This window comes from Manduca sexta, chromosome 27 (genome assembly GCF_014839805.1).
Source record: "Manduca sexta isolate Smith_Timp_Sample1 chromosome 27, JHU_Msex_v1.0, whole genome shotgun sequence".
NCBI classification, from domain to species: Eukaryota; Metazoa; Arthropoda; class Insecta; order Lepidoptera; family Sphingidae; genus Manduca; species Manduca sexta.
The window spans coordinates 14,176,811-14,186,709 of record NC_051141.1 but is presented as its reverse complement, the minus strand read 5'-3'; the positions used below and the strand labels follow the sequence as shown (position 1 = coordinate 14,186,709).

The following is a 9,899-nucleotide window of genomic DNA, read 5'->3' as shown; positions in this document are numbered from 1 at the left end:
TACGTGTGTGAAACATATCAGTTGTGTTTTTGGGTTGGGTTTAATTGACTACTTCTTACATACATACATATATGTATATAGCATCACACCTTTTCTCCTTTTTAGGGGTAGAGATGTAACACCACAGCGCGATAGTTGTAGTATGATCGAAATATATCAGTTGTGTTTTTGCGTTAGGTTTGCTTGAATCTACTTCTTACATACATATATATAGCATCACACCTTTTCCCCTTTCAAGGGTAGGCAGAGGTGTAACATTTCAGCGCGATAGTCGTACTGCGAGCGAAACATATTAGTTGTGTTTTTGCGTTGGGTTTAGTTTTCTACTTCTTACATACATACGTATATATAGCATCACACCTTTTCCCTGTTCAGGGGTAGGTAGAGGTGTAACACCACAGCGAGATAATTGTACTGTGAGCCAAATATATCAGTTGTGTTTTGCGTTAGGTTTGCTTGAATCTACTTCTTACAGACATATATATAGCATCACACCTTTTCCCCTTTTCAGTGTACTCAAAGGTGTAACTCCTCAGCGCGATACTCGGATCGTGAGCGAAACACAACTATGCCATTGAGACGCTCTATTTTTTACTAACACAAAAAAGCAAAAAATAAAAATAATTGTAACAAAAAATTTAACTGCCTTCAAAATCCACTCAAAACCAAAAAATAATTTCACATAACAGTTATATATTGGATACCAATTTTGGAGTCGGTGCCTAATTAAAATTGCTAGTTAAGCTAGATAAATACATTAACAAATATACGAAAACAATGTGCTGCCAGCGTACAAAGTCAGCAAGTCAGATCTTCACCGGAGATGAACGCACTGCCGCAGCACAGCAAATGGAAGCTATTAAGGAACTACCCAAATTCTTCCCCTGTTACATATAGCTGATCAAATGTGGGTATATTACACCCTGCCCCGAAAAAAGAGGAAAGAAAAAGATGAAACACCATACATGTGCTTGGTATTACACCTTTCACTGTGTATGTTTATTAGTAGAAACGCGAACCTACTCCTTTTAATTCATTTGAAAGAAATGTAGCTCATAGATGGACTATGCAACAAATATAGCTATATTTAGTTATATTTAGTTAGCTAACTAGCAATTTTAATTAGGCACCGACTCCAAAATTGGTATCCAATATATAACTGTTATGTGAAATTATTTGGTGTTTTAAGTGGTTTTTGAAGGCGGTTTAATTTTTTGTTAAAATTATTTTTTTTTAATATTGAGGTTGTAACTCAACAATGACAAGCATAGAAGTAGCACTATGACATTTGAGTGTACTCTGTCCTCAGAAAACTCTGTCTTAGACAGCAAGAAATTTAATTGTGTTGCGATCTCTTCTGACATCTTATCGATATCGATAAATGCTTAGTCTATCGGCTATGGTAAATTCACAGACCTGCTAAAATAAACACTTTTCGGTCAGTCAACTACAAACCGTTGCAAATTGCTATTTTAGATAAAGGCTAAAAAGATATCAAAACCCTGATTTGGTATTCAAGTACCAAAAAAAGTCTGGGTATATAAAAGCACTCGGTAAAAAGCTGTTAAATTACAATAAACTATAGAACTACCGGCTTTCTTCGAACTAAATTTTGTCCAATTTTCATTTGATATTTACAGCAGTTTCCATGCTTTCCGAAATATCATTCACACAAAAATGGTTTAGCATTTAGATTATTAAATTAAGAAAATGTTAGAAATTTCGGAAGGAATGGAAACCGCTGTAAGTACTTAACAAACAAGAAATCGGCCGGAATTTCGTCTAGGAGAAAGCCAGTACGCCTTCTGTTCTTTCTGACTTTCTTAGGGATTAAAAGATACCCAAGAGGTGTGATTTGACAGAAGCTACTAAAATGGGACAGTAAAATTTAAACACAGCGGTATCATTCATGTCACATATGTTTGATAACTTATTTCAATGTTAATAAAACTTTGTCGAACTGCTTAGAGCAAACACGGTGCTGTTTTTTCCAATGCCAATTGGGAGGAGCTATGGCAACGATCCATTTTTGCCTCATAGCACCATCTGTGGCGAATCTGCAATGAAACACATTGTATGAAACACACTATGAAAATCAGATAGTTTCCATGAACCCAGCCGGTTTCCAAGTGGCTTTACCACTACACCACCGTATATTGAAAGTAAAAGGCAATTTATGCAAAATAGTAAACTACAATATACTAACATCTATGTTATCGACAGAATAAGCAGCACAACACTATTGAACACGACTACGTAAATTGGTAAACATTAAAATACTTAACAATTATTGTATCGAATGGCCAACAGAAGATTATAATATGACTACAGCATAATAAAGTATAATTAATAATAGTTTTGCACTTACATACAGGGTTTAAGGAAATATATTAGGTTTTTTGTTTACTCACCGATGGAAGCTGATGATTTCAGTTTCATTTTCTTTACGAGAAGAATGAGATTTACACCCCACAATAACGCAGGCCATTGCTTGTTCCTAGGGCTATATTTTACTTAAACAGCACTGCGTATTTATTAAAATTAACAACAAAAATATTACACAACATGTAGCCACTTTTGAAAAGCACGCGCTGAAGTATAACGTAACTAAATTGTGTGGGCGCGTTTGTGACATTGTTTTGACGTTGGCAAGTTGGAACATTTGACATTTTATTTGCTTTTTAATTCGGCATCATAAAGATGATCAAAGGTAACCATTTGATTATTATAAAGTATACGCAAGCTGACCTTAGCAACATCATATTTGTCTCGTTCTTTTCAACGGTTTTGGCGTATTTGAAAAAAAGGGATAAGTATATGAGGGTAATTTAGATGCCTTCTATGCTTGTTCTTGTTCTGAGGGTTGTAACTTTCAAATTACAACATGGACTCACTAAAAATCTACTTTATTTTTGGGATTCCGTCACGGAATTTCCGTGCTACAAAACGCACCATATAACCACCGTTGCCCATCAGTCTGTTAAGACACTTTTTCTCAGGAACGCCTAGAGGTACTTATAATATTATGTAAAAAAAATATATCATTCAGGTCTACGTTCTCGTTGGCATTTAAGTAATAATTGAATATTTTTTTATAAAATTTCTAGTGGTATTTTATCAACTTAAGATTAATTTGATACACTTTTCAAAAAAGAGTGTAATACCCTATTTCTATTAGATGATCCGGGAGCCTTTTAATTAATTTGAACAGCCTGCTCACTTATTGCAATCTTACTTTAAAACTGCTCTTCCAAACGATTTTCCGACTACCTACGAAAATACAAGTATGATTGCAATGATGATAGATTTATCTGGATTTACATCGTGTAGAAGTAAATCGATTACTGACGCAGCAATTTCAGCAACATTGCGAATGGTCGCCAATAAGACTATTGCGTATGGCAATCAGTCGCCATATACACTATTTCAGAAGGCTCGCGTTATAAATTCTGGTTTTGGAATTGGAAGTCATTTTTATTTTAGCTTTATAGGGTATATAGTTGCGCCTAAATCGCTTTTATAGCATTTTTTGCTCTAAATACTTCGTCGCGGTAATTTTTTTTCGTGGTAACACTGTCCGCAAGTTGAAAGCTCGTCTAGGCCGTCGTTTTCGGTTTATTGTTATTATTTTGTTTACGAATTAAAATGGCTATTAAAAAACCCAAAGTAATGGTGTTCTCTTAAGTTTGGTACAAAAATGTTGAATTTATTACCAATAGACTATAATTTAGTTTAATGCTTAGTGTTCAATACTCTCTTGTTTCTCTGCATTGACGCCACGCTAGGCCAGGCTTGTTATTCTGAAATGTTACCACTGAGTTTCGAACAGTTACAATAATACAAATATATATATATAAATATCGTTTTAATAAACACTTATGTTTTAATCACACTTGTTACAATGACATTTTATGTTGGTGGCATAATGGACCTTTTTCTTATATTATTATCCTTCGCATCATTGGGAATGGCATATGACAAAGGTGAGTTTATGTATATTTAAAGGCCGCTTGCGTTCAAGGGTTAAATTCTATGACTCTGAGTTAACTACAGTTATTGCTACAGAATTTAATGATAACCTTTTCTTGCACTGCTAAGTGTTAAAACTAATCATGGGGTAAATAACTTATTCTCTAATACTATGAAGTTGAAGGGTTAAATCTTTAACCTACGATTAAAATGTTAAATGTTAGTGCCATCATTTGATTTTAACATTTTTTTGTGATTTGTTTACTTTACTGTTAATCTGTATAATGCAGTAGTAATGTGTTAAAAAGAGTTTTATGGATAAATATTTATGTCTGTTATTTATTAGCCTTTGCGGTGGTATGCACACTTCACTCCCTACTTGCACATGTGCATTTGTATGTAGTTCCAACAAAACCTATCCAAATTGAGGATTGTTTTGAAGTCTAAATACTAAATGCCCACTGCCCATGTGAAGTAAAACCATGTGAAAAGAAAAATTATAACATGTCTGGAATTTGTTTAAAGTATGTAATGGATAACAAGATTAATTATCTTTACCATATTGCGTAGGCATTGTATAGACTACCAGAATTCTAGGTATTGCTGAGAACATTAATTGTACTTGAATATTATATCATAAAGAAGCAAATAAGTACTTATCAAATTTTAGGCCACACAAACAAGATTCCTTTCCCATTTCACAAAATAATACATAATTGTGATTACAAAATGCATGCACAATCAGAAATACTTAGCAATAAACATTAATTTGACAGATAATAAATATTATGTAGCTTAACATTCAAATTAAACAAGAAAGTCACTTTATATCTAACTATAATAAAAATCTTATGTACTGTTGTGTGTGGGAGAGATAAATACTTGTGTTTAATATTTGTTAGTTCTTTATGTTGAGTTAGATTTTAATAATAATATTGGCAATATTATGACAAAAAATTGCCTGGTTAGTAAAACTTGGATTCAATTCTTTATTGCAAAATAAATTTGAAGTTAAAACTTTATCTACAAACCATGGAGTAGCAAACTGGGAGATATTTAAAAATCACAAAATTTAAGTGCAAGTGGCCCTGAGTAGTACGCTCCTCAGCTATATTATTTATTTTAGTGTGAAGACTCACTTATTGATAGTTCTGATGTGATAGTCTTGTTTCCATGAATAGGATATTGAGTTCAGGGAAAAAGTTGCTTTTTATTAGTGAATCAAAAATTTACTGACAAGTCAGTAAATATTTTTTTTATTTATTTCAGAATCAGCAATTAGAATTGTTATAAGTACTTTGTTTTTATTTGTTTTTTATGGCAATAGTTAATCTAATAAGGTTTTAGTCAGCTTGAGATGCTGGGCGGTTATAAAAAAAAAGACAGAAATATCAGTTGAAGGATGATTAGGATGTATGAAGAAAATAACATTTATTTTCTTATATTTGGAATATTAATATTTTTATACTTTCGTAATATTCTTATTCTGAATTTATGTATAGTGTTTTTCGGTTATTTTGTAATGCCATTGCTTTATTTACCGTTCAACAGTCATAGATAATATTAGACCCCTAAAAATTTACTGTAACTTTTCCTACTTTCAACTTTGACATTGGCAAAATCATTGCCTGTCACCGAAGGAGTCACAATCAAAAAATTGTATTGAATTGTAAATAAGATGTGTAACAATTAATAATAAACTTATTTAGAACAAGTGCGCTATTTTTCAATTTCAATATCCCACATATGTATACATCTTAGTACTTTTCTGGCACATGAAGCAATGCCATTTTATAGGATGTTTTTTAAAAGTATTAACCAACTTAAACTTCGTTTTTTATCTCACTGCTGTGCATATAGTACAGTTCTGAATCTCTCTTTAGGCTGTTAATCTCTTAATTTGTGTTCTTATCGTCAAAAAGTAAACAATAATAATTACTTTTTCTATTTTAGCATCTTTCTATGGGGCCAGTTTTATATCCTACCCGCTTCAAGAAGCCAAAGGTATAACTGACATTGGTTTTCGTTTTCGCACACATCTCTGATGCTTTACTTCTGTTGGCTGCTGGCAAGACTGATTACTGTATGGTAAGTATTATATTTCTTATAAGTAGCTACATTATAATTTATTTCACAGAGCACCTCTATAATATAAGTACAAAGAATGCTATACACTTTTCTATGTTGTAATCTAAAGCAAAACGTTAATGAACCATTGTTGGGGGTTCTGAAAGTATTACTAGGCAATTTCTCCCACAATTAATGAGCATATGAAGTAGATTGCATCCTTGTGTTGTAGTATTGTTATATGTATGAAGATTGTTAAAGGTATGTAATTAGATGTTGTGAAGTTTAAAAATTTGTTATTAAAAGGCGTCGCCGAAACTTTAAACGTTATTAGAGAGCCTACTACAGCTTTAGTTTGCCCTTATGCTTATGTCTTTTCTTATTTTCAATACAAAGATATACCAAAAGAGCATAAAGCTGAAAATTATTATTTTTTTACTGCTATGAGTAGTTTTTGCTATTTTAATGGACAAAAATCTTATAAAAGCAATACAAATATTATCACCATCACGTGGCATTAATTACTTCTTTAAGTTATTGTTGCCCAGTATGACACATTACTTCTATTATTTTATTACAACAGTTCTACAAAAGTGTTAAACGGTAATCGGTAATTAACATAACGCCACTATATATGTAGTAAATATTTTGTTTGCAATCAATTCATTTTCAAGTTTTCTAATAGTTATTTATTAATAGATTTGCATTTTTTAAATATCTTACAATGGGAGACGGTTATGTGATTTATATTCTTTTTGTTGACATTTTACTAGTTACATTTGAAAGTTGTTTCTAATATCGAGTGACATCTTGAATCAAGTCCTTAAATATTGCGAAATTCCGAGCCACTATTAAACGCAAGTTGTGTAATAAAGCTTATTACAAGTTCTCAGAATACCTAGAGGATATAAATGCCTGGGATTAAGCATTTTTGTGTGATTTTCTTTGAAATATATATCCCTTTATTCGTAATATAACTGGAAGCGGCTTGGGTATGAAATACTCTCTAACTGTCTGTACCTGCGGCGGCGTCGCGTGACGGGTCGGCCACTTTCTTACAATATGATTGAGGAGGCCGATGGCTGATATATGCGTCATACTCGTGAACGGGTGCAGCTTGTGGGGACTGTTCTGCCCATTTTGCTCACTATTTCTAATTGCTAGGGTGTTAAGAGGAAATAATTATAGTATAATACAAAATTTTCATGATTCCTGAAAGGGTTGTGCAGTCATATGAAAATTTAAATTAATTTATTCCTTATTTTAAGAGCATATAAATGGACTGCTCTAAACAGCAATAAAAGGAAACAATTGTAATTTTTCTCTTTTCTGTGTATAATATACTTTAGTTTGTACCCTAAACTGATTTTGAAAAGAGCAACACCAAATTTTCTTGCCCGTTTTTCTCTGATGAGAATTACTTTCCGAATCGGTGGTAGAATTAATATTGACGGAATCTAAACAATGTATAACATTTTAGAGATTCAAATAAATCATTTCATTTCAATCAAAGTTCCATGGCGGTTAGAGTTTTCGCGCTATAATAATCTATATATATAAAAATGAATCCCCATTTCCCTTGATCACGACATCACGCGTGAACGGCTGGACCGATTTCACTATTTTTTGTTGTTGTGTTTGTTATTGTCATGAGAAGGTTCTTATGAAAGTAAAGTTCAAAAAATTGCGCGGAAAATTAGAAAATTTAAGAACACTTAAAGAAAATATTAATTTTATATAACAGTCAATTGTTTGAAAATAACTTTCAGCGATTGACAGAATGCGCACTGCAAATTGATTAAGATGGGACGTCTGTCGGGTCAGCTAGTTTAAAATATAAATGGAATATTTATGGTACTTATTGTTTTCACAAAATTGATTATATTTTATAATTGTATTAAAGCATTTTATAATATATTTGTAACAATACTAATATTTAAATTGTTTTTTGTTCTTAGATTCGACTTGAAAAGGGCAGACTTAAGCTTAACATAAATCTTGGTGCTGGCGAGAGTGAGCTCTTCTCTCCCAGGGGCAGTCTCAATGACAGCCAATGGCATCATGTCAGCATCGTACGCCGTGAGGCGAATCTCACTATGAAGGTACGTCATATTATTTTATAATTTGTTTATAAAATAATCCATTCTCATAAAAACTATTAAAAGTCCATGATTTGAATGACAATGAAATTAAGTGTCTGGTACGCTTCCAAGTTCCGCGTCGCAAATAGTTTCGGGTGCGTTTTGTTTTTTAGGGAGAACTTACAGTAGAGCAGTTATAAACGCTAGTGTAAGTGAACTCCAAGTAGTCTGATATAGGGGAGTTGGAATGAAATAACAATGTTGGACATGGAGCTATATTATAAAAAAAAGCCCCAAGATTGTGATGCAGGAAGAAATGTTTTTGTATGTGTGCAATGAAATAGGCCCCCGGCGTCAATGACAACCTGAGATCTAGCCAACGACACTGCCACTATATAGTTAACATATTGCTTTGACATATATATATTGTTATAATCATGACTATTCCGGGATTTTACAATGTTCGTAGGGCTGTGTATAAACATGCCAACGGGGAACAGACCAGCGACTTGCCAATAACCTTCTGATGATCCCTATTAGTCGCCTTTCACGACAGCCAGGAAATATCGTCGTGGAATTCTTCAAACGCCCCCAATTTAAAGGGCGGGAGACGCTGTTAAGTCGTCCGCCCGGCGCCTCCTATGTCTTCTATAGCAGTAAGAGGGATCAAACTGTTCCTGATCCCTCTTGGTATTCTCCTTGCGGGAGAAAATCACCTCGCAGAAGTAGAGACCGCTGCCCTCCCCGTTTCAGGTTAGGCAAAACTCCAATGTATATTGGGTTGTATCCTAACGGCAGTATCGATCTTATAAAGAAATAAAATCAAAACAACAGCTTTTATGTCGGCTGCACCCCAAGAATTAACTAAAATTTGTTTTAGTTTACAGCTGGCATTACTGGAAACAATTTATTTCTTGATTTTAATTGTACTTATGTTATTTTATAGGATAAAACTTATTGGCTTACAAACTAATAACAGACAGTCAAATGCACAATTTATTAAACGGTAAAATTTTAAGTCATGTCTAAATATAATGTCATGTTTATTTTTAGGTGGATGACAGCACAGTGAAAAGCGACTGCCGGGCAGGTTCTTTGAACTGAACATACATTTCGGTGTGTTCCTTGGCGGCCAGGGGGACTTCTCTGAATTGTTTTTGGGTCATATGGAAAACTTCCGCGGGTGTATGGAAGATGTGAGTATATATTCGTTTATGTATGGATTTATACTACTCTTTTCCCGTTACCATGCTATATAATACTATGGTACATATATATTATACCTAATATTTTATAGACGAAAGCTCATCCTCATTTTGGTTGTCCAAATTTAACTAGGTAACCAATCATCAATCATCCAATCAAATTAAGAGTGTGGCCTGAAATCTGGTTTACAGTTCTTGAGCTTGGTTTAAGAAAGCAGTTCTAATGTTTAAATTTAATCTGGATATATAGTAAATTATAAAGTATGTACAACATAGCCTCGAAAAAGTTTTAAACAGTTTTATTTTTATTAAAATATTTTATTATCTGCTCCGTTTTTGTCTCAAAAAATGTATAATATTTTCAAATTTGTTGTCGCAGCATAATGTTATACATAAATTATCAATAATCGTAGTGTTTGATGCCGTAGTGTAATTTTAATGCGTATACTATGTGTAATGTTATGAGGTGTTGTTTTATAATAACACTTTTTGTCGATAGGTTTACTATAATTCGGTAAAAATAATAGAGAAGGCTCGGTCGCGCGCCGGCTCGGTGCACGTGGAAGGAGTGACCTGG

General features: G+C 33.2%; 1 long non-coding RNA gene across 1 annotated transcript; it reads left to right on the top strand.

Annotated features, from left to right (window-relative positions):
• The first annotated feature begins 6,007 nt into the window (after positions 1-6,007).
• LOC119190832 lies at positions 6,008-9,192 on the top strand. The gene is made up of 3 exons (XR_005113186.1): positions 6,008-6,057; positions 7,995-8,138; positions 9,171-9,192. It is a non-coding gene; the product is annotated as an uncharacterized LOC119190832 (long non-coding RNA).
• Positions 9,193-9,899: the final 707 nt, after the last annotated feature.